The sequence below is a fragment of the Phalacrocorax carbo genome, chromosome 1 (assembly GCF_963921805.1).
Source record: "Phalacrocorax carbo chromosome 1, bPhaCar2.1, whole genome shotgun sequence".
In the NCBI taxonomy this organism is placed as follows: domain Eukaryota; kingdom Metazoa; phylum Chordata; class Aves; order Suliformes; family Phalacrocoracidae; genus Phalacrocorax; species Phalacrocorax carbo.
In genome coordinates this window covers 148,692,836-148,717,637 of record NC_087513.1, presented here as the reverse complement: position 1 = coordinate 148,717,637, position 24,802 = coordinate 148,692,836, and positions in this window count along the sequence as shown.

Genomic DNA, 24,802 nt, shown 5'->3' with positions numbered 1-24,802 from the left:
AATAAAATGAGTTGGGGCAGAGCTTGATCAGAGGCTGCTCCAGGCATCATCCACAGCAGATTAAATCTTCCTTGGGTAGGCCTAGTGGAAGAGACTGTAGACATACATTACTTTCTCTCAGCAGTCTCTAAAGTGGGAGTTAACACGTTTAAAAAAAAAAAAATTTAAAAAATTGCCTGTCAGAGACACTTTATATTGGAGAAAAATTCTGTTTTTCAGTTTAGGTAATTCATGTCCTAGACAACAACAAAGAAAAATTAAAAAGCTCTCAAGAGACAATGGGCTCTATTCTGTCCTCACATGCATGGCTTATTTACAATTGGGCTTTGAGCCAACTTCTGTGCTCAGCTACACACGTGTGATTTCCTTTGATTAAACAGAGCATATATTTTTATGGGCAGAATCTGGCCTTTTTGCGTATGGGAATTCTTATGATTTGTTTATTACTTGTATGGTATTATAAGGATCAGGGCCTCATTGTTTTGAGCTTTTGGAAAACAAGGATCCGTGTTCTGTCCACTGGAGAGATTACGGTCCAGAAGACCCAGCAGCATATGAAGGGTGTGGGCAGTCTAACCATCAGTCCTCTACATGGTTGTATCTTTCCCAATTATAAAGAAGCGTACGTAAATTGTGTCCACATAGAAAATAATTGACTTTCTTGACATGGAGTGGATTCACATGACTGACAAATTCTCTGTGCGCCTTTCCCGCCCCTCTCTGGCCCCATCACAATGCTTTTTCCTCCTCCAGAATTACTATCTTCATCCTTAAAGCTGGTTTACCCTAGGCAGGTACTTGGTCTTGTTTCAGACACCTGCTTTTAACAGGGTGCACACCCTGCTGGAGCCAACTTCTGTGCTCAGCTACATGTATGTGGTTTCTTTTGATTTAGAGTATATATTTTTCTAGGCAGAGCCTGTTCTTTTGGGGTATGGCTCTACACAGGCACGAGAGCCCATCTGGCTCACCTTTTCTTGGGCTTGTAAATGCCCTGGCAGAGGCCACAGAGGGGAGGAATTTGAAGGAGCAGAGGGCAATGGCCTTACTGTTCTGTTCAGGGACCATACCCAGCATCTGACATGGCCCTGGAAGAAGCAGGAGGATATTGGCAGGTGGGAATTGCGCAAATCAGCTCTTCCTCTGAATGCATCTCTGTATGCAGTGCTTTGCTATTTAGGGATTGTCATAGTGCGAGAAAGAAATCAGACGGACTTAGCGACTTAACCCCCTCTGATGGAGACGGAAGAGTAGCAGTGAGACAGAGGACTTCAAACCCTCAGAAAAGAGTGAAACCAGCATGTTCAGTCTCCTCCGTGCCTGTTTACATGCCGTCAAGTGTGGCTGGGGTTCTGCAGGTTGGGGAGGGAAGGGTTTCAGGGCAGGGAGCAGAGCCAGAGAGTGACTGCTCTCCATCCCTCACCACCCCTGGCACCTTTCCCAGTGGAAGTCAGAGTGGGAATTGACACACACGGAACTGGTGCTGTTCCAACTCCCCAAGAGGAAAACAAAATTTTTTCAAGCTATATGATTCTTGCTTGTAGCTACGTGACACGTTATTTAATGACTGTGAAATACTGCATTGTTCTGATTTTGAAGATGCATACATCTTTGGAGGACTCCTCTCATTTTTCTAAATACTTTTTAAATGCAACATTTACAAACACCTTCATTTTCTTGTTGTTGCGGACTTGCTCATTGACATTTTAAGCTAAACAGCATATGGCTTATAGCTTTGTACAAGCAATTGTATACAATTCATACATTTTCTGGAATTAAAAAGCCTTGAAAACATGATGACAATTTTCAGAACTACAGGTTTGTTCTTAAAACTAGGAGAATTCTGAGGCCTACTCTTAATTTTTACAGATTTTTCCAAGTGATCCAAAAAGAGTTGCTCAGGGCATCCCAATTTCCTTGCTGCAAAATAACAGTAACAACACAGGTGGGTATTTAGAGATTTGATTCCCACGTGTTCAATGCGCTTTGAGGTCTTTAGATGGAAGGGTATTACTGGAGTGTATGTTATTAATTATTGTTGTCAGCATCTAAGACAACTCTTGCCAAAGATTTAAATCAGCTTGCCCTGGAAACATAGGAAATAGGATTTAAAAGGACCTCCTGCATCAAGTTCAAACCCCAGCTTTTGCTGTCAACCACACGTCACATAATTGGTTTCATGAAGTGCTCAAGTTTCACACTGGAACCGGTGAAGTTTCTTGCTCCCCCTGCTCCCGTTGGAGGGCTGCTCCAGGATTTCATTCCAGTGCTTCCTCCTAATTTCCTGTTTGAGTTTATTCATGGCCATCTTATAACCATTTGTTCTTATGTCAACATTGTCCTTTAAATAGCTCTTCTCTCTCCTTGTATATTTATAGGCAACAGTTATGTTCCCTCTCAGCCTTTGTTTTGTTTGTGTAAACAAGTGAAGCACTTTTTGTCTCTCTTATGACATAGCCTCTTTTCCTCCTCCCAGCACACCTTCTTGGTGCTCGTCCCAATTTGAATTAATTTTCTTGCACATGGGTGACCCAAGTGGTACACTGTGTGCCTGTACTTTGCCTATAGCAAGAGCATTCAATGAAAAACAGACACCTCCCCTGCCCTTGCCAGATAACTCCCTCATTACACTTTTGTTTTATAGGCACAACTCATCTAAGGCTCATGGACAACTTTTATTAGCAAGGAGTGTGATCCAAATTGTCTAGGTACCTAACTTGTATCTCTTTTTTTTCTTTAGCCAACTGCGGAAGCAATGCTATCCAGCCTAAACCCACTACTTTGTCTTCTGAAGTGTACCATCTGGGGGCTGTACTCCTGGATTTCACCTGGCCCCTTCCCATTGCTTTTCTTCCTTTTCCTCTGCTTGCACTAGTACAACTCAATACTGGTAGTTTTTCATTGCTTCGTGTAATCAGACAATTGCGATAGCACATACTTCCTTTTCTGAAGTGTGGTTATTAATGAAAATATGCCCGAATGAAATGATCAGTCCTAACAGCAGTCTGTGTAGGACTCCACTACTGATCTCTGTCCATCCCAATAGATCCTTTTTCAACACAACCCACAGTCACCCCTTCTTCTGTCAGTTCCTTACAGTTCTTCCAACCGATCTCTGCTTTCTCCAGTTTAAATAATACCCCTGCCCCCAGTAAATCCTTCTAATATGATTTATGGATGCCCACAGGAGTGAGATCTATTGTATTTTCTTTCTTTAAAAACCCCACATTATTTATGAAAGAAAGTTATGAGAGCAGTACGGCATGATCTATTTTTGGTTAAAACATGACGCATTTCAGCACATCCCTTGTTTCCTTCAAAATTAATTTTAAAACCTGGCATGCAATGAGAGAGTATTATGAATAAATGCTGCAACAGTCACGTACTTGGTACTATAATGGGTTAATTGCTGCAGTGCAGGAGGCTGATAGGGAGCCACAAGAAGGTGCATGCCTTAATGAGGAGCTGGTAAGGAGCCCTGGGGCATGGAATAGGGGCTAATATAAAGGAGAAAACAGTAGGATAGAAAGCTGAGTAACCCAAATAAAGATACATTTGCTCTTTACTTGTTTATGCTGCAATTACTGTCTTGCATGAACACCAGACAAAACTCAAACACTAAAGTAGTTCAATGAGATGGATGTGTGCATGGGATAATTCTGTCCCAGACTTAATTTTCTATGTTTTAAGGTTTCACTGGCACTCCCTACTATGTTTTCTCAAAACAACAGTGAGCTACCAGTGAAACTGAAAACACAGACTAAAAATTACGCTGTGGAGCACTACTTTGATTGGTGGACATACTGTTCTTACAGTCAATATTTCTGATTTCCGGGGATGCACTCTGTTTCCAGGCTACATATTTTTTAAGGAAGCAATTTTTGAAAGACATCAGTTTCACTTGGGATAAGAACAGTCTAGCAAATATTGGACAGGAGTAACTCCAACACGTGGTTCAGAACAGCTCCACTGCAAATGTGTATTATGCAGTGACACTGATCAACTTTGTACCACTTTGATCAGGTTTCCAGGTAAGATGACATCCAGTTACAATTTCAGATGGGTTGGTAACATGTAGAATATAAAGTTTGTCTTAGTATTTTGGATTAAATCTGTTGTTCTTTCTTTCTTGGGAGCTGGCTGGCAGGGGTGGGTGTGGGGGGAGGGAGGGAAGAGGTGAGGGTCAAAACCAAAGCAAAACCAAAGCAAAGTTGTTCAATCCTCAACAAATGTTTAGCTTGTTAGCCTGTCCAGAATGGTTCATCAATTTTTTGCTGTCCCTCCTACTTTATGAATTAATTAGATGCCTTTTAATCATATTTTCTCCTATAGCCTTTTTTTAAAAGTAGATAATGTTTTATCTTTACACCTGGTACAAAAGTAGTTCGCACAAATATAGTGCAAAATATATATTTATAATATATACTTCCTCCAACTGTAAGAGCACATGGTGTCTGGTCTTCACAAATTGCTAATTGCTGGATGTTCCTTTCTAGGATTAATTATCCGTAGTAATAAATCAATATCGTTATAAATGGAACTGGGAATAAAATCAGACTTACTGGGATATTGATAATCACCTAGGTAAACACTGGGGGTAACTTCCAAGTCAAATAATATGATCCTCAAAAGCATATTTCTATAAAACACAGATAAATACACAGTCTTTAAACAAAACATATGGAAAGCCCCACTAAAACATTAAACTGGAACAAAGTAAAAGAAAGTTTACCTAAACATCAGCTCTAGACATTCTTTTATTATTAAACATCAGCTCTTTACTGTTCTTTTATTCTCTTTTTTATTATCTTTTTTGTTTTGTTTTATTACCACACTTTCTCTTTTTCTCTTGACCCTCTAGCCTTCTGCTTCCTCCTTGACCTCTTTCCTGTGGAAAATGCCATACAGGATCAGACAACAGGTCTCTCAGGTCTAATATTCAATCTCTCTGGAAGTACCAGTGTATCAGGTCTCCTCCTTGTCTTTAACAGAGAATGACCTAAAGCCTGAAGTGTGGGATTAGTATCCCTCTTACAGAATGGATAACTACAAGTATTTTGTGCTATCTGTGTAACTATCTTACAGAGCACTTGGCCTCAGTGTCACACAAGGGCAATTATTACCACAAGCTAATTATACACTGTGGCTGGGGAGACGAAATATTTTCTTTTCATGAATTTCCAAAGGCCAGCTTTTACTTTCAGGCAATGTTTCCTTACCCTCATGTAGTGATAGGAAAGGGAGGATGCAAAATCCTGATTGACCCCTACTATTATTTTGCAAATATGTATCATGTCAGCTCCTGTTTTCTTTCCTTCCTTTATTTCTGAAGTCTCCAATTCATTATCTGTTACTAGCATTGTTATTGCTGTGTGGCCTTGGTTTTGCAGGGTCTCTGCACTAAGCACTGCATAAGCATTTAAGAAAGCAGTGTCTTGCTCTGAGCATCTTACAGCCAACACACAAACAGGTGAGGGAGCAAGAATTAATACACTCATTAAGGAGCTGTTGTGCTGGAATCGTGGCACACACATGTGGATGTGTGCCCTAGAGTGGGATGTCCTCCCAGAGAAGTAACATCAGTTTTACACTACCTCTGAAGATATCCCTCTGCACAGACGCCTTCACATGCAGTGCTGTTTTGCTCCGCGTCCTGTGGTTCGAGCCGAGAAGCCTGTGGGTGGCGGGGAGTGATGGGGAGTCAGTCGGCAGAGCTGCAAGGTCGGTTGGGAGTCTCTCGTAGCTCAGAGGCAGGATGCCACACAAACCCCAGGGAAAGCGAGCCCAGTGCGAACCACCCCCTCGCTCAGGGAAACAGGTCCTTAGGAAGAGGAGGGAGAGAGCTGCCATGGGCGAACTCCTGGGGGAGGAAGAGGCAGGAGGAGAGCGCTGTGCGGTTCACCGACTGTATGGGGTGTGTGGGAGGGGAGAATCTGGTAGTAAATAGAAACAGATGGGCAAGTTCGCAGAAGAAGAGGTGGAAGAAGAAAAAAAGACTTTCTTTGGGAGGATGGTGGGAACGAAGGCTGGGGAGCTCAGAGAAGGTGGAGCATACTCCTCCTTGAGATGGAAGACTCGTCTCTAATATGAAAAATCCAGGAAGGATGGGTCTGTCATCAGCCCCTTGAAGACATTGTATGCTAATGAGGTAGAAAAACAGACATGCTTAATTTTCCACTAAAATGATACTAGGTACATTAATATTTTTACAAGTGGCTTGTGCGTATCTGATCTCATTGTTTTGATGGTACTTTCTCACCGTGCTCATCCCAGCCACAGCCATGCTCTGCCACACCCTCAAGAAAGCAAACAGCACCTGGTTGCCAGCAGTAGCGAATGGTCTAAATGCTGTAGCCTCAGTAAGCATGAGCTACACGTTGGTGAATTTTAGGAAACTCCAAGTAAACAGTCTACATAAAATTGTGGCAGCGGTATCTCTGACTGTTATTGAATGGCGAATCAATTCCCACAGAATCATTTACCATAAAAAAATGCTACAACACAAATCTTATCAAATTATTCTTAGAATTTAATTCAGCTAGGGCAGATCTGCCTATAAACTTTTGTGAAAGTGATTAAATTGGTACTTATCCATATTCTCGCTATGTTGTTGGATATCTGTGCATGGACAATTATTTTGCCATACAAGTCTCTTCTATTGATTTTTCTTAAATTATTTCTTTACTATAATCAGTTATCTTTACTGCATAATAGGGCCCAAAGAGGGACTTGAACAAAATTAGTAACGAAAATACTAAAATAAAAGTCTATATCATTAATTTGGGTCACTGTGACATGTAGAAAAGTTTCTGCAAACTAACCTAAAATAAAACTTATTCCTGCTCATGAGCAGTGGCTATAGGACTGATACTGCTGATCCAGAGCAGACCTTCAAGCGATTGAATCATCTGTTCTTCAAAACTGCAAGCCTGCCACAAATCGATTGCTTCTCTTGTAGGCTCTCCCAATCTCTGTATGAGTGAAGAGAGACAAGAAGATATAGCTGGATACGCTATTAGGGGTAATGTTCAAACAAGAAAGTAATGTACAAATATTACTTTAAAGCCCATTCCATCAAGAAACTGCTGAGACCTCTAATTCTCATGATGATACCTTTGGGAGCTCTAGGACATCCTGAAAACGTTGCTGCATGTCACAGTAAGTCTCTAACAGCATGTGAACGAAAGCGTTGTATTGCAAGAATATCACAAGAAATAATCCATGTAGTTCATCATTTCTATTTCCATTTAACAAACAATTTGTTACCCAGATACAATTGTTGCTGTGGAGATTCCATAAGCTTAAATTTGGGATGATTCAGTAATTTGAGATTCATTTCAAACGTCAGCTAAGGGAACTCACTGGAATACTGAGACATAAATATATCCACATGGAAATCAGGGAAATAGGGAATTAGTCTTAACTGTTATTTAAAAACACAAAACAAAAATGTAAAAAACCCCACATATATATATATACATTTACAAACACGTAAAACAAATACACAAACCAAATATAGACACTTTCACCCAGGATGCAGGAGACTAATCAAGTTTCCTGTGATGAAAATTTTCTCTTTATTATCATTATTGTCTATTATTTGCATTGTGATATGACTTCAGGCCCTGAACTAGAAGCCACGTTCCATTATAATGGATATTGAGCACGTAATGAAAAGACATCCTCCCCCCCCAATGCATTCCTGAGCTAAATTTTTGTCTATATTGCAGTCAGAAGACAGAAACGACTGCATGTAGCTCAGAGATACTGGAGTAATTTTTAAGTTAGGTGGTTTGGTAACCTAGCCCCAGAAACACAGGCTCAGTGAGGGCTAATTAGCCTTCCTTCTCGGCAGATTTTTCAAACGTGGCAGGGAAAAAGCAAAAAGTGAATCTGAAGGGGAAGAAAAAAGACTGAAGAGCAAGGAAAGTTAGCAATGGCATCAGATTTTGCATGTAAACAAATGACTCAGGAGCACATACGGGGTAGAGGGAAGGAAAGGCTAGTGGTAAGTTTGGAGTTACACCCATTCGAAAGGCAAAATCCCTGCTGGAGGGCAGCTGTGCAAATTAGCCTACCATCTTTGCTGTACACAGGATGCTCTGGTGGAGGAACACAGAGCTAGCATCCCTCGATGCCACTAGGGATTAATTGAGCATAATGTCTTTTGGAAAGTAACAACATTTTCTTGGAAGGCAACAAGGGAAAACTGATAGTTTTGCTGTGTAACTGAGTTTCATAATGAAATGTTGCCATACGGTGAATCTTTGTTGCCTCATTACTCTTAAACCTTTATTAAAAAAAGCTTTTTAATTGTATTACTTAATTGTTTAATTTGGGGATCTTACTGCACAATTCCATACCAGATCTATGTTTGGCCTCTCCTAGATGAGGCAGCATAGTATTTAGAAGTCAGGAATATAAAAGTTAAGGTTGAACGGACCATTCTCCCTCCTTTCTGCAAACACCTTGTGACACAGTCTAATTATATAGCCTATTAGCGTTTCTCTGTTTTGACATTTTGCAGATCCTCAAATAAAGCACTTAACCTGCGACACTGATGTGTCCATGAGTCCAAAGCCATAACATTATGTTATTCTGTAGTTTTCTTCAACATCCAAACATCAGAGGATGCTTGAATAAATCTTAGGAAATTTTTAAGGTGAAGAGCTGCAATCTTGCACAGTCTTAGGAAAAAGTCTGCAGCTAAAAGGTCAAAAAAAGAGGAATTTTCAAGTCAGCATGAATGGGAACTCATTTAAAAATGCTTATAAAAGGCTTATTTGACAATGGGTAGTTTTACAGTTAGGTACATGTAGTATTTTTTAAATTTGTTTGCCTTCTGTATTTGCTAGAATAAGAAGTTTCAACAAGTTTTAGTTGTGCTTAACTATTTTTAATGGGGGAAAGTATCCACTGGAACTGTTATTTGAAACTTTACTGATTGAAAAATTGGTATCATCACATCTGGAAATGAGATGAAGCATGGAGAATTCAGCCTTGTTTCAAAAGATGAAGAGCATCTTAAAATCATGAGTTATAAAGAAAAGGGATCTGTGTATTTACAGCAACTGTTCTGTAATGTCCGTACTTTCTCTTCTACTAGATTTCCTTGTGATTTCTGTTATGAAGCTTTTGACTTATGAACCTCTGACTAATGTACTTTTCACAGGTCTGGGCACTCCCAAGCTGTAACACACTATAGGGAAAATATACATGGGTAACGGGAGCAAAAATGATAGTACAACAGGCTCCAAGCTTTTCAGACCCTCCAGGAAAATTCTGAGTGAACACATCAGGTGAAATCTTAGCACCGCTGACATGGATGAAAACCCTGTTGTTGCATTTCATGAGCCTAGAAGTTCTAATGGGAACACTGCAGTGTATGCAGGTGCTTAAGAAATAACAGCCTCATTGTTCTAGGTAAGGGTCAGCTGTTGGTTCTGGATCTCCTTCAATGCTGATACTGCTGCTGACTTTAAAATCCATTCATTCAGCAGTTGTTCTCAGGCTACTTCTGTAATTCACCACAAAGTAGGAAAATTGCCTGACTTAGGTCCTTCTGATATCACTTGGTGAAGTGAAGGGGACAGGAAAGCAGAAAGCAAAGAGGAGTCAGTTTTGCTAAGAAAGGAAATTCACTATTAATCTCTATATCCAGTTCTTCTTTTGTATCCAAGTAAAATCTGAACATTTTCTTCATATTTACTGGAACCAATTTATCTCTCTCAAAGTTCTTTTACAATTAATAAAGCTTTGCATAGGCTAGCTTAACTAGTCCTAGTTATTAGCATGGTACTTATGCTCTAGTTTTCCATTAATTGCTACCACCTTTCATTGAATAAGCAAAGACATAACATTTCTACACTGATATAAATGTTTCTGTAGTTGTACTGTGAGACTGTAGATGTCTAAACCAGACCTAAAACAATAGGTTTCCTCAAAGAAGCTTACTTCTTTTTTTAATGTAAATTAATAATGTGTTGAGGGACATATCTTTCTGATATAAGAGATACTTACCCATATATATCACAGGAGTTGATAATAATAAGGAACATTTCGAGTCTGTTTACTGTACTGTTTCTGAGTGGCTTACAACAAGTGATTAAACCATTGGCCTTACAACATCCTTTTATAGGAATTGTCCTCAGTGAACACAATTGCACATTTATTTTTTAGTGTTTCTCAGATGCATTAATTCTCTCCTATCAATCTTCCTTAGTATTAGCATTATTGTAGTTCCTAGTATTCCCAGTCATGGACACCACTGTGATAGATGGGGTAGAAAATACAGAACAAAATACAGAAACTCATTCTGCAAAAGCTTGAAAGCAATACAGAAATTCACTCTCCATGAGCTTGAAGACTAGGCATAAGATAGGTGACAACAGTCAAAGAGGCAGATAATTGAGGGCATATCAGAAACAGGCAATACTGGTCAGTATGGTAGGTCGTGTGTATAAGGGGCTAAAGAGTAAACTATAAATCGCTGTGTATGTACCAACTGACCGCTTAAGGTAAATAAATCTAGTTTCAGTAACAACTGATATTCAAATAAAAAAGAAATAGCAAGCATATGAGCATTATAAGGTCTAATTCCATAAAGGTTTCAGGCGACCCCATGACAGGCAGCTCAGCTTTGCACAGATAACCACCGTGATGGACACCAGCACCCTTGCTGAACCTAATGGAAATTACCTGGGATCTGTCCAGGAATCCTCAGTGCTGGCCTGCGCAAGTGAAATGGTGCTTTTGCCTTTTCTGTTACTAGAGCTGCTCAATGGAATTACAGCCTTTTGTACTCACACACTTTCCTCTTATTTATGTGTAATACCAACTCCACTACATACTACGCATGCTTCCTTTGACACCAGTCTTTCTGTACCTTGGGCTCTTAAAAACTTCCCACTAGTAAGCTCGTATCTCCCAACCCTTGATGGTTCAGGCAAAGAGTCTATTATGACTCTTCTCTCTTCTGTGTTTGGTGGACTCACTGTTCTATATGAAGTAATACCTAAACTGCAGGGCTTTTTCGCAGGGGTTGGATGTTGAACAGAGCATCCCATAAATTATGCAGTGCCTTTTTTTAGAAACATGAAGAGGAGAGCTCTGTGAAACATTTATAAGGAAAGCTTGTATCATAGAAAACCTGCACTGTATGAGATTTCAGGCAACTCTGAGATTTGTGAACATCTCTGAGAAGTTTGCACATCATCATGCAAGGTTCAGGCAAACTTTCAGCAGTGTGTAAGAAGGTTCCCCATTGCCCAGCAAGTTTGTAGGAAACCTCAGTCCCCAGAGGATCTCCCTCATGCAACATGTAAATAAGTTTCTCTCTACTTCTTGGCCATCCCTAGTGAAAAGTGGGTTTCAAATGTAGCTATCAAGCTCTTTTCTTGCAGAAGGATAGAAATAGAAATCCTGAGGTGGGTCATGCTGCTGAAATTTGGCACCTGGCAATTAATGGAGGGAGACAGTGTCTCTTCAGGAGTGATCTGAAGCAGTAGCCATTAACAACACAAACAGCTTAAGGAGAGAAGTCTCCTGAATAAGTATGTGGCTGAACTTGGATAGTGTTAATAACTCATGCCACGTGTTTCAGACTTCCTTGCCCATGGAAATAGTGATAAATAAAATCCTGCCCTCTGTTCCTTATGGAGGTGGCACGAAATGTTAAAATACTAGGTGTGACTTGGCAGAGAATGGGGGAGAGCTGTGAGCTAATTAACTGGCATGTCTATGAGAGCTGTGTCTGGAGGCCACCACCAGGACGGGCAACTCAGTGTGTGGAGCACCACACAAACACATAGGAAGAAATAGCTGTCAGCCCAAAGAATCTGCTGTCCAAATAGACAAGAAAGATGAGAAGAACAGGGAAATGTGGAAGGGTATGCTATTTCTGCAATTTGCTTTAGTCATCTAATCCAATTCTCAGTAAATCCTGAGGAAAAACCCAAACAACGCTTTCATTCAGCCAGAGCCCTCAGCAGATACCTTTCAGTGCAACCTTCCAAAATGTTTCCAGCGCCTGGCAGGCAACAAGCTCTTTTAATGAGAGGATGTTGCCTACCTCATCGATGTTTCTAAATTCCCAGACTACACAGTTATCAGTTAGCCTGGCAGAAATTGTAATTCTGACATCAGTGTTACCACTGATTACCATTTCACAGCTAGCAAAGAAGCCTAAATTGCCAATAATAGTTGTGAAAGAGTTAGTGAATGAAGACTAGAAGGCAGGCAGAGAGATGCAGTGAGGAATTATACAAACTATAAATTGCCTAATTTTATCATTTTACATATTCCTTTTCTGCTAAAAGTGGGATATTATACAAAACAGGCCAAAATGAGATATCCAAATTGACTTAATCTGTGGTAAAATAGTAGGTGCACAGGAATTAATAGTACAGTAATCAAAATAAAACACCTTAAAAAGAAAAAATATGAATTAAAAGGCTTTTAGCTTTAGAGAAAGGGAATCCCATTGTATAATTAGATCATGAACTAAGGCCTTTCACCGCTGCAAATTCATACTGTGCACTATTTAAGTGCCACCTCTTGATTCTCCTACTGCAGCTTCTAATAGCAAACCCTGTTCTGCTTTTCTTTGTGCAAACCCAATCACATCACATCAAATGATACAACTAATTAACAGAAACTCCTTAAAAAATTGCATATTATTTTGGCAAGCCAAATTAACGTCAGTCCCCTGAAACCATGTTTAGTAATTCCCACTGACTGTAGTAACGCCTACTACTGAGAGGAGGACTAATCAACTACAGGCTCTCCTGCTGATGAGCTGAACCAAGCAACCAGATGTTTCTGCCTCCTAGGCTAATGAAAATGTCATGCATGTTTTTCTCTCCACCTAGATGAAGAACTAATTCCACCACGGCCATGATCTGGGTAGCCCTGGTTTGTCCAGTGCTGCATCCAACAGCTCCTTCTAGTTAATCCCGAGCAGGCAGGTACAGCCTTGCTAAACGTGCTCTGGTTTGAACTAGCTAACCCAGCCTGCTGAGGCAGCCTGCTGCTAGGGCTTCCTCACGCAGGATCTGGAGAGCAAAGGGAAAGCTGATGAACGTCACTGCGGAAAAAAATATTTCCGTCATATTGTGCTGTATATAAAAGCTGGGCAAAGTATGTTTTTTGTGTATTGGTAAGAGGTCCCATCGGCATTAAATTACTTAATGAGATGTCTATTGCAATTAAAAGAGGCATAACATTTATATTAACATTTTAAAGCTTGCTTATTTCAGGAGTGTCAGTTTACATGAGTCTAAATAGGCAATAATGAACATGATGAAGTATTCTGTATTAAAACTGAGTACTGTGTAACTGTCTAGTAAAATCTTAATATTAAACTATACTGTATAACTTACAGAGCAGTATAAAAGCTTCACATTTAGATTTATCCCATCTTGAATCTCAAATAATGGACTTACGATTAAATATGAATACGAATGAAAAAAATACATTTGCATGTAATCTTACAAAATACATTTACATGATACATTTATTTAAAAAGCTTACAGTATGCTTTGATGGATGATACAGTCATTTTCAGAAACACTAAGCCATAATTTAAAGATACTGTGTAATTATTTAACAGCAATATTTTCTAAGTTCAGCTGACTTGTACCTCTCATGCTAGATGTTAGTGCAAGATTAAAAAGCAGTGTATCAGTAGGCCCTACTATCCCAGGTGCTTCCCTGGTGCAGAAAAAAGATATGTGATACGTTTAAAATGTTACTTAAGGACAAAGGGAATTAGGTCTATTCATACAGTTTTGGTTTGAGAAATGCAGTGAATGTGTTAATCTCAGACCCCACCCCCAGCAGCTAAGTATATTCTTTATTTTGTTTTTCAATAGATCTGCAGTAGTATATATAGACTGTAAGCAGAAGTTAGTCTTTTTATATATTAAATTTCCTTAACATGCTCATTGCTGTATTAACATCTGCTCTGAAACTCCCACCACCTCAGCAAGTAGGCATCAATTAACATCAGTTTGGAAGTGACAGATATTCAGTCAAGGAGGAATAAAACTCTACGGCAATTTTTGCCAGCAAAATCTCATCATGTGTGCAAAGATGCAGTCTACTGGTAGCACCAGTTCGACAGTTGAGGGGATGGATCACTGAAAGAATGAGGTTTGCCTCTCATGAAAGGAGACATGCATGAGCCCTTAATTCTAAATTCAAAGATAAGGCCACTGAACTGAGAGTGACCTGGCTCTGGTCCCAGAAAGTTGTGTTTCACTGGATTTAGTTTCTACAGCAGAAAAACCTTGCAGTGAGAGAGGCAGTCTTTCAGACAGCTAGACTTACTTGCCAAGAATAGTGAACTTTACTCAGGACACTGTGGGTTGCTAGAACAGACCGTGGACTACCTGACACCCAGTCATCCTGTATCACTTAATGTGCAAGCTAGTAGTTACTAAAACAGTGGAGGTTTCTGGCTGGATTTCAGGTCTGGCTCCAAGAACAGTGGGGTTGAAAAATCCTGCTATTTGATCATTAGAAAGGTACAGTGTTGTGCAAAGATCCATGTCCAAGAATTGAGAGAAGAGCTTTGGGCCATCTTGGCAACTGTACAGTTCTTCCAGCAGCTTCCTTTGCTTTCACATGTTATGACTTTACAAACTTGAGCATCATTGAGAAATTAGTGGAAAATAAAGAGTAAAAAATAATGTATGCAGTGTTAGTATATTGCTTTCCTTGACACCCGAAACAAGAAATAAATTCTTAGAAAGCAAAGAGAGGGAAAGATAGAGAAGTGAAGCTAAACGAAAAGTAGTTTTTTTGGACAGCAAATGAATATTGCTGTTGGAAACTAATTAGAGATTTCAGGAGTATGCAAATTTTCAGTGAAAATGTTTCCCATTCAAAAAGGAAACTGCTGGTCTTCTTTTGGTGAGGAAAAGGTTACTTTTATAAAGTATTTTCTATTGATCTTATCAACATGTCTGCGATGGAATGACAAGAATTGAACAAACATTGCTGAACTGTGAAGAACTTTGGCTTAGGTCCAATAATTTTGGGGCCAAGAGCAGCTGTCATGAAGAGTGAGGGACTTTTATAGAAGAGCCAATGGTTGCATGAAATATACTAGCAGTAGTTAGTCCAGTGGTGAAGGCAATTTTTTCAATATAAAAGAAAGATTCAGAGTAAAAGAAAAAAGCCCGTATATAGAGAGACATAGGAGTGAGAAAGAGGAACAGTCTAATATTATCAGACAGTTTTGGAAACATGGGAAATTAAATATGTATTTGGAGAAGCTATAATTGAATACTCTTCATTGTCTAGTGGGTTCCACAAAATGAAGGAGATTTTGTTTCCTCACAGAAGCATTTCCCTATACACTGGTTGGTGCCAAAAAGAAAGAAAGAAAAATCACTTTGAACAGTTCAAATTAAAACCAATAATCCTGGACAAAAGACTGTCATGAAAATAGTAGGATCATACCAACATAACTTTGACCCATGTGCTTTTTAGTCAACAAAGGGTCATTGGAGTCTTGTGTAGCCTGCAGTTCTTGATTTTTAATCTATGTTAGGTTGGGGGAATAAAAAAATTTGGGCCTAAACACTTCCTTGAGAACTGGGCTTATCCTGACGCAGCTGTGTTCTGAATAAAACGTGCAATTACCGTAGTATGTAACAGTGAAGTGAACATGTTCCCATGGGACTTTCAGTAAAGTCTGGAGAAAAAACGTGGGGGTGATCCATTCCGCTGCAGAACTGGGAGTGAAATCAGACGTCTGAACCTGAATCAGGTTCATTCACCTGTTTCTAGCTTCTCTCTGACCAACTTTCCTGTATTCACCAGTTTCATAAACTTTTCTGTGAGGCTACTTGCCCGGGCAGTAAAAATAGATAAAGTCTTATTCACATCAAAAATAATATAGAGGAAGGACAACAGCTGAGAACAACAGTTTTTGGAGAAAGAGCAAAATGATCTAGGATATCTGTTACTTCCTGAAAAGTCTCACAGGTTTATCTATCGTGCTGAATGTCTTCTAGCATGAAGGAATCCTGCAGCATTCAGGATCACAAGAATGTTAAGTTGTATCACACTGGAAGCCCATTTGGTCCACTGTCCTGTGAACAGTGATCAAAGCCACACACTTCAAAGGAAGGTGCAATGAAGTATGAACAAGACACTTACGGAAATATCCAGCTTTTGATTCTTCTTTCTTATTCCACATAACCAGTGAATGGCTTATGCTTTGTAGCTAGGGAATTTCTACCTCTTCTAGCTTTTATATTTTATTTAGTATCATTGTGTACCTTCTTGTCATATACAAAAATCTTTCAATTTCATTTCAATAAAATTGAGTGTAAACTTATTGCATGAATTTCTCCCCATTTTATCTATACTGTATAATTAGCTTTCTGTATTCATATTCACCTATCCCAGTGGATAAAATACCCTTTTTGGCAGTCCAGTATCTTTTGAAAGACTTAGGTGAACATGTTATAACTGTCTGTTGAAAGAATTTTGTCCCCTTTGCTCTTTCCAATGCAAAAGCTTCAAAGGTCAGTTCAGATAGACTTTACACACTGCAGCGGTGTTCATTATTTAAACCCATGAATACACCTCTCATGCAGGCAAATTTTAGCATATGAGCAGCTTCTGATGTATATTTGCTGTGTACATATATTTATTCCTTAATAATTGTGCAAGATGATGAAGACTTTGCTGGAGAAGGTAGTTGCTAGGAAAGAAAGCCAGGAAGCATTTTGACAGACTTGAAATGACACAGTAGGGTAATTCCTTCCCTTTCTCCACCTATTCCAAGGATAATAACCTGTGTTGGATTTCTCCAAGGAAGAAGAAAAATCCTTCTGCGTTGGGCACACAAGCTCTGCTAAACTTTTTGGAGGGAAATAATTCTTCCTTCTGTGCTTGCACTGCAGCTGAGGATAAAAAACAGAAATTATATTTCCCTGAGAAGACCTTCAGACCATCTTTCTGGAGAATTATTTGATTGCAAGAATACAGGAAAGTCTAAGCATTAAATGCACCTGTATTTTCAAAACGTTTTCAGTTTTAATTGTGTGGGTGGCATTGACAGATATACAGTGTTTTTCTTATATAGGGATTACACTAAACAGTGTCCAGTGCACCACTGGAATATTGAATTCTTTGAGCAGACTGGGATAAGGTTTGTTAGGGGTTTACAAATTTTTAAAAAGAAGAAATCTGTAATCTGACAGTGATTACTGATTTTTCTTGACCTATGATTTGAGCTTGAAAAAAAGCTATATTCACTCCTTTGAGTTTAGCAGATGCATCAGATGTGAATAAGGGCACAAATCAAGAGCCATGGAAGAAGTCAAATTTTGGACTGGGGAGTATACCATAAAAATAATAACAAAGGGAATTGAAAAGCCACTGAAATAAAAGACTGTGATCTAGTTTAGGTCCACACATGGTAATGCATTATTGAGCAGTTATTTCTTCCAGTTAATCATTAAATGCCCTCCTACACTCTTAAAAACTAAAGTGAGGAACACTTTTTGGACAGAGGAGAAAAGTACACACAAAGGATATTTCAGTAAGAAGCATGTGAACCAACAAAATAACAGCTCTTTCTTCTGTATAGCTCTATATTCCTTTACAACTAGGTTGTTTCATTACTAATTCCAGAGCATTAGTATGTATTGTGTTATTCTGTACAGCTTGTTGAACAGAAACAATTCAATAAATGAAAAGTCTGAATTCTAAGTATTATTATTATTTTTGTTCAGATTTGCTTTGTGGTGCAAGATTCTTTTGATTGCTTCAGACCTACAACAATCCCCTGTTGTTTATCATAAATAACAAGTTGTTTTATTGCTCTGGGCTTGCAAGTTTCATTTTCTTCTGTTGCTATAATTTCTATTCATTTTTAACATGAACACATTTTCCTACAGAAGTGGTCTTATATCTAACTGCACCTTGTGATTTGTTGGCTGTGAAAAGCATTCTAGTTGATGAGAAATGGGTGAAAATCATTCCACCCCCTCACCAGAGTGAACTGAACTTTCTAAGGATATATTTTTGTCCCTCTTTGAAAGGGGATAGGTTATGCCCTCATTTCCGACTGCCCACTTGTTAGACATCTTTCTACATTGAACTCAGAAACAAGTTAGGGGTGGTGCCATTAACTTTATTTCCCACAGAATTCTTATTGTATCACCTTGATCCAGCACTGCTGCAAAGGAATATTGTCTTTGTACAAAGAGTGCTATTTGAAACAGCATAGTTGGTGTTGATTTGGCCAGAATCACCGGTTTTGCAAAATCATGGAAAACTGTACAGCCTGTCTTCTGAACCGATCTTGTCTATTATGGGTGAGGAGAGGGATTTATGGCCTTCATGATAATAACAACTTATCTCATATTTTTATCTCTCTTTCTTCCCTAGTGAGAACTTTGCATATTTTCCATGCTGAAGGTTGAAAACCAGGGCTGTATGACACCAATACTGTAATTTTTAACTGTGGTCTTTTAGCTGCTTTTTCACAGTCAGAGCCTTTTAGATCCCATAGTCAGGGATTCACTGGTTTTATGAAAACAGACAGGCTGGATCATGCCGGTCATCTGTCCACTGTGCCATTCTGCACTAACACAAGAGAGTACATGTGATTTACTCCAATGAACAACTACTCCCACAGTTTCCCAGCGTCCCCCCCTGCAATCTTTAACAAAGATGTGATCAGTCATTTTGGTCTTGCATTCAACTGGGAAAAATGTGCTAAGAGATATTATGAGATGACCAGAGCTTGTCTTGCTGTCCAACAAACTGATTAATCTGCATAACCAATTTATACAGTTTTTCTAACTGTACAGGAAAATGAGGTACAGCTAATAGCATGCTTCTGATAAGAGTCTATTGACATTTTAACTGCTGAAGATCCATTTAAAATGTGCAGAATCTAAATCTGCTGGGGGCAGGGGAACTGAAGTGTTACATCTGCCATTTCTCGTGGTCAGGAATCCCTCTTCCACAACTGCAGGGGCAGCCGCATCTGACAGGCAAGGGTTTCCCACTGACGGTGTGAATCCATCAAATAACTGAGTGCTTTCTATTGAAGGCACACAGTTTCTTCAGGAGCTCAAAGGAAGCACACAACATTTCATGTGTCATAGCAAACACTCCCACTGCATCCCCAGATTGTCTTTGCCCAACTCATACTCCTGTAATTCTTTTATTTTTTGGAACGTCTGTCCTCTTTTGCTTTTTCCCTTATAAGACAAATATGTTTTAGTCTCTGCCACATTATGAACGTGCAAGCAAATAAGCAAGGAAACACTACAGGTCTTCTTGTGTACTCAACAACCTCCATTTCCTTGACCATGTCCCTTTGAACAATGTGTAATGGCTGTCTGGAATTCCTCTTCTTCCAATTATTTCTTCAGCACTTCCTGATCCATCAGACTTCACTAGCACAAAATCTGGCAGGATTCCTTCCCGCTTCAAGAGCAGAATTAATTCATGTCTAACTTCACATGCCCATTTTCTTTTATTTAGTTTCCCATGCTCTTTCTCCTTTGAGCTGTTTTAACAGTCTAATATCTATTCATTATATGCTCTCTTAGATTCCCCAATGATCCCTCCATCTTGTGTGTGAAGACCCCCGACTCTTTTCCTGACTCTTTTCCTTCCTTCTCTCTTTTCCACCCTTTTTTCTTACCTTTGGATAATTTTGTCTGCAAACATAAATGTAGCTTTCTGTTCTGTTTTGGACCATTGTCGTGGTTTAATCCCAGCCTGCAACTAAGCACCACGCAGCCACTCGTTCACTGCCCCAGAGTGGGATGGGGGAGAGAATCAGAAGGGTAAAAGTAAGAAAACTCGTTGATTGAGATAAAGACACTTAAATAGGTAAAGCAAAAGCTGCGCACACAAGCAAAGCAAAACAAGGAATTAATTCACTACTTCCCATTGGCAGGCAGGTGCTCAGCCATCTCCAGGACAGCAGGGCTCCATTACATGTAACAATGACTTGGGAAGACAAACGCTATAACTCTGCACGTCCTCCACTTCCTCCTTCTTCCCCCAGCTTTTTATTGCTGAGGACAACGTCATATGGTATGGAATCGCTTTGGTCAGTTGGGGTCAGCTGTCCCAGCTGTGCCCCCTCCCAACTCCTTGTGCACCCCCAGACCACTCGCTGGTGGGGTGGTGTGAGAAGCAGAAAAGGCCTTGACTTTGTGTAAGCCATGCTCAGCAGCAATGAAAACATGCCTATATTATTGACACTGTTTTCAGCACAAATCCAAAACATAACCTGACACTAACAACTACGAAGAAAATTAACTGTATCCCAGCTGAAACCAAGACAGCCATATAGATACCTGTTTTTGCCAAATCTGCCTTCTCTCCAAGCAAACCCCTCACCTTTACTGGCTAACGTATCCTTGTGGATGTCCAGCCATGAGCTCAAGTTCAGCTGAGTAGAACAGCCAAATGTCCCTTAACCTTTTTTCCTGTCTGTTACCACACAGGTAATGTTTATTGTCGTTGGTGACTCACACCTATTCCTCATCCCTCACATCCAGGCCACACCTGAATTTTGCTGACTCTCTGCAACGCATGTCTAAGATGCATCCTTCTCTCTGTCTCCATCACTCACCTACAACTTACCTTAACTTCTATATGGAGAACTGTATTCTTTTCCTTTCAAGCACTGATAGCCGCCGTTGGTTCCTGCTCATGTCTGTTGAAAAGACAACATCAATAACCATTTTCCAAGCTCATGGGATTATTGCTTCAAGTCCCTCTACTGGGTTTCCTTTCCTCATCACACTGAACGCTATATTACTCATCTTCTTGACTTAGCTTATCACTACTTCATTGGGTTGTTCCTGTTGGAGTCTCCAGTAGACATCCACCATCTACTGGCTGAAGTTCAGATGGGATATTAGTGGTGTCATCCTCCTTTGGAAGATCTCCCTCCCCAACAGTTCTAAAAGCCATCTCATTATCTTTCAAATCTTCAAAGCTCTCCATCTCTCAGTAACTGCTTGAGACCTAGGGAAAGCTTTGTCCTACTTATGTAGGTATCTTAATCTGAACTAGCTTTCTGTTATCGTCAGTGGAAAATGATGCACGTTTTGTGGTGTAACTCATCTGACTTATTTCAGGTATCTACTGCAGGGTGAGATGAATCTCACTTTATAAGTGATTATTCTTTCTTGCTGACTGCCAGGGGAACACAGAAAAAACAGCTCAGATGTGGATGATTTTGCAGCTGTTCCAAATAACCTACCTAGTTATCTGGCAATGGGTAGATATAGACTATATCTGTAGTCTCTATATATCTATAGACTCAAACACTTAAATTTAGGTGCCTACAGTGTAGGTGTCTACATGTGAGGTGGGTGTCTAAGTTCTCATTATATCAGTGGACATCTAGTTAGTAGAGCTGATGGAGCCTGGAGCACATGTCTGCACCAGAATGAGCTGAATAACTCTCTAACCTCTTCTAAATGGATCTTCATGGAATACAACAGGAGCGTGGTCATCTAGCCCACATGTCAACAACTGTATGTAGGCTTAAATGTCTTTGCCTTAAACTGAACCCCACCCTTAGCGTCTGAACTGGATCTAAATCCTTCCCCAAGACAGTGGTATATTTAGGTTCAGATAACTCTAACCATCGAACTGGTAGGTTACTGGCTTATACTGTGTTTCATGTTGCTGGCAAATGAAACTACCACTATTACATCAGTTTACTGTAACATTGGATCAGCAGACTCAGTTAATGGAACTGCCTCTACTAAATCATCAGTAATTTCTTTGATCTTGATGACTTGGGACTATTTGCAGTATGAAAATCTTAAATAGTATAGCTTTAATGTGTACAGAGTACTTTTACTGACTCATGAGGGCAAATACAACACTATTTGGGAATGCTGCAAACAATGACTTGTCTTCCTAGGAATAGCATCCCAGACAGATGTTATCAGCTTGAGGTTGAAACTGGCTTTTTCTGTAAGAAGGAAAAAATGGTCATTAAACTGAATGGTGCACCACTTTTCCCCCTTGTGAGAAGTTAAACAAACTTTCCCCTAAGAAAAGAATATTAAATTCTAATACTAGTTAATCCAACTTCCCCTGCTGCACACAAAAGAAGTGTTATTACCACCCATGCTTCTGCAGAATATTTTATAATGGATCTCCTCTCTTTAAATAAGGGACATTTTAATCCCTTTTTTTCTTGATTCCTCTGCTTACATCTGGCATGACCTCCTATAATTTCCAGGATGTAGATCTAGCTGTCTAATGACATCAAAAAAAGAACCATTTAGAGAGAAATACACTAAATTCAAGTATCTTTTTCTTTGGACAAACCATATCTTTAAATCAACTCACAAAGAAGTTACAAGCTCTTTCCTGTATCATATGCAACAAGATCATAGATTCATATTCAATTATTTTTCCCAAACATGTACAATTCCCAGTCATGAGCTTGAAAACTGCAATCATTGAACTATGTGTTCCTTTCAAAAACTTTTCCCCTTTCCCATCTTCTTTAAGTAGGCCATATTTTTTTCTCCAGTCCTGCTAGATTTCAGGGGTCACCACTGACATTCTTTTGATTAAAAAAGGGGTTTTTTTTTGTCTCTGGGGTTCTCTGCTTCAGTCTTTAGAGGAGGAGCTTTCAGGTCAGAAAACTCATCTTGTTTAAAGCAGAAAGCTGCCACTTGGCAGTGTAACCCCTGCATCTTTGGTGGTGGTGGGAAGGGGTTGGCTGTGGAGCAAGGTGTATCTGTGCGCTCAGCAGTCAGCCCCTGCTTTATCTGCTCTAACACTGCTGTTCCGGAGAGGCAAAAGGGAAGAAGTTTGAAAAGTTATCACAATACCTTTACAATGGGTCTTTTGTAACCTAAAAAGTAGCATATACACACCAGACGATAGTAGGGATACTGTATGCTTTACTACAGCTGGTGAGACTTACTCTGCCTGTGAGTTTTGCTGGTTTTAGCAGCAGTCCAGGACCATATAATTCCTCAGAAATATGAGGTTAAGAATAGACAAATAGAAAAATAGGGTGTTGGGTTACAAATAGAGTATGTTTAGAGCTTGACTTTAGCTGACATTATACATCCTTGCCCTTATACTACATATTGCTTCCAAGGCCTGAATACTTCAGCTATATGTTGTAGATGTTCCACAAAACTTCTGCTGCACCCCCTCGCCCCTAACCCATGCACACAGGCTCATACAAAGGTAATACCATAGTTGTTCATATCTTACAACAATCCATACACGGAAGTCTGCGTAGCAGAAAAAACACGTGTCTTTATTAGTGAATAGTCAAGGCTAGCTTAACTTGGGTGTTTTCAATATACTCTGAACTGCACGATATCAGACATGATCTGCTTTGGTTTTGGTCTGTTCTATCTCCTATGAAATCAATGGCAAAATTCCTACTAAATTAGGCGATGCGTGTTCATAGGAAGAGGAAGTTGTATAGGCATTTTGCAAAAACACATATATATACATCCTACATTGTAAAATGTCACTTAAATATTCTCTACTCCATCACTTGAAGCAATTTTCTTCACAGATCTGGAGAAATTCCTCCTCATAAGTTAAAAATAAAATGGGTGTGAATTGTGCTTTTCTAAAGACAAAAAAAGAAGTTAAAAAGCACCCCTTTACAAGGGTGCACGTGTGTGTGTGCATGTGTGTGTGCATATGTGTGTGCTTGTTCATATTTTCAGAGGAACTTTATTTTTATGCCTCCTTTATCTCAGCAGACTGTCCAGCGTAGGATGAAAACATTGTCATATGCACATAAGACACAGGGAAAATGCATCCAACTGGCCTGAGTTTTCTCATCTGTTACAGATTTAAGATCTTTAGCTCTACAAGATTTAGAATTTCTCAAAACCTGAAAACCAGGGAGTGAGAACCGTGCACAGAAGAAAATCTCCTTTCATCACACTAGGATTATTTTTCTATCCCAGGTGCTTGAGCCTAGGCTTTCTCTTAGTCTAATTGATAACTGGCGGGCTCCTCCCCTTAACCCACTGACTTTTGTGCGTTCTGTTCCCGGGCGACTACTGTTTCACTCTTCTACCTCATTCACTTATGGTTGACCTGGAGCTCCTGGGTTAAGCTTCCCCACTGGTATTCAACCTTGGACCTTATTATTGTTCTACTTGTCTGACCTCCGATACACTAAATTCTAACAAGGTGATCTGAAAAAAATCACTCATTTTTTCTGTGTGGTTTCATGGCTCGTCTTTTTACCGCTCTTGGCTGATGTTCTTTTCTCCACTTCAGACCACCAAGTGCTCTGCTTTAGTTTGTCAATTTATAGTGCTGTCATGGTTTCAAATGCTGTGACCATTGTGTAGAATATACTCTCCTGACCTCTGAAGCAACTTTCTGTATTTCAATTGTTAACTCATTAGGGTTTGGAAGAACAGCTGAAAAGAGAATGGCCTTTTTCCCACAATTGCTTCCAATGAGCTGCTTGAAGAGTTATCACAATCCAGGATTAAGAGAAATCAAGAGGATGCTGCTAAAAATTACCTCTAGCTATTCTGTGTTCTTGCCTAAAGGAAAGAAACAAAAAATCTCAATCCCAAATGCATCTTTGCCATCAAGATGCAAGAAAGTAGCATATTAACAGAGCTAGCAATGGAAAAGTAATCTTCTGACTTGGATAATTCAAGTTCTTTCCCAAAGCATGCCAAAATATTGACAAAATATGTTCTTGAACATCACTGTTATTTTTATCTATTTTTACTGCCCACAGGCACTATTTGTTTTACACTAGTCCTTTGTCTTTGGATCC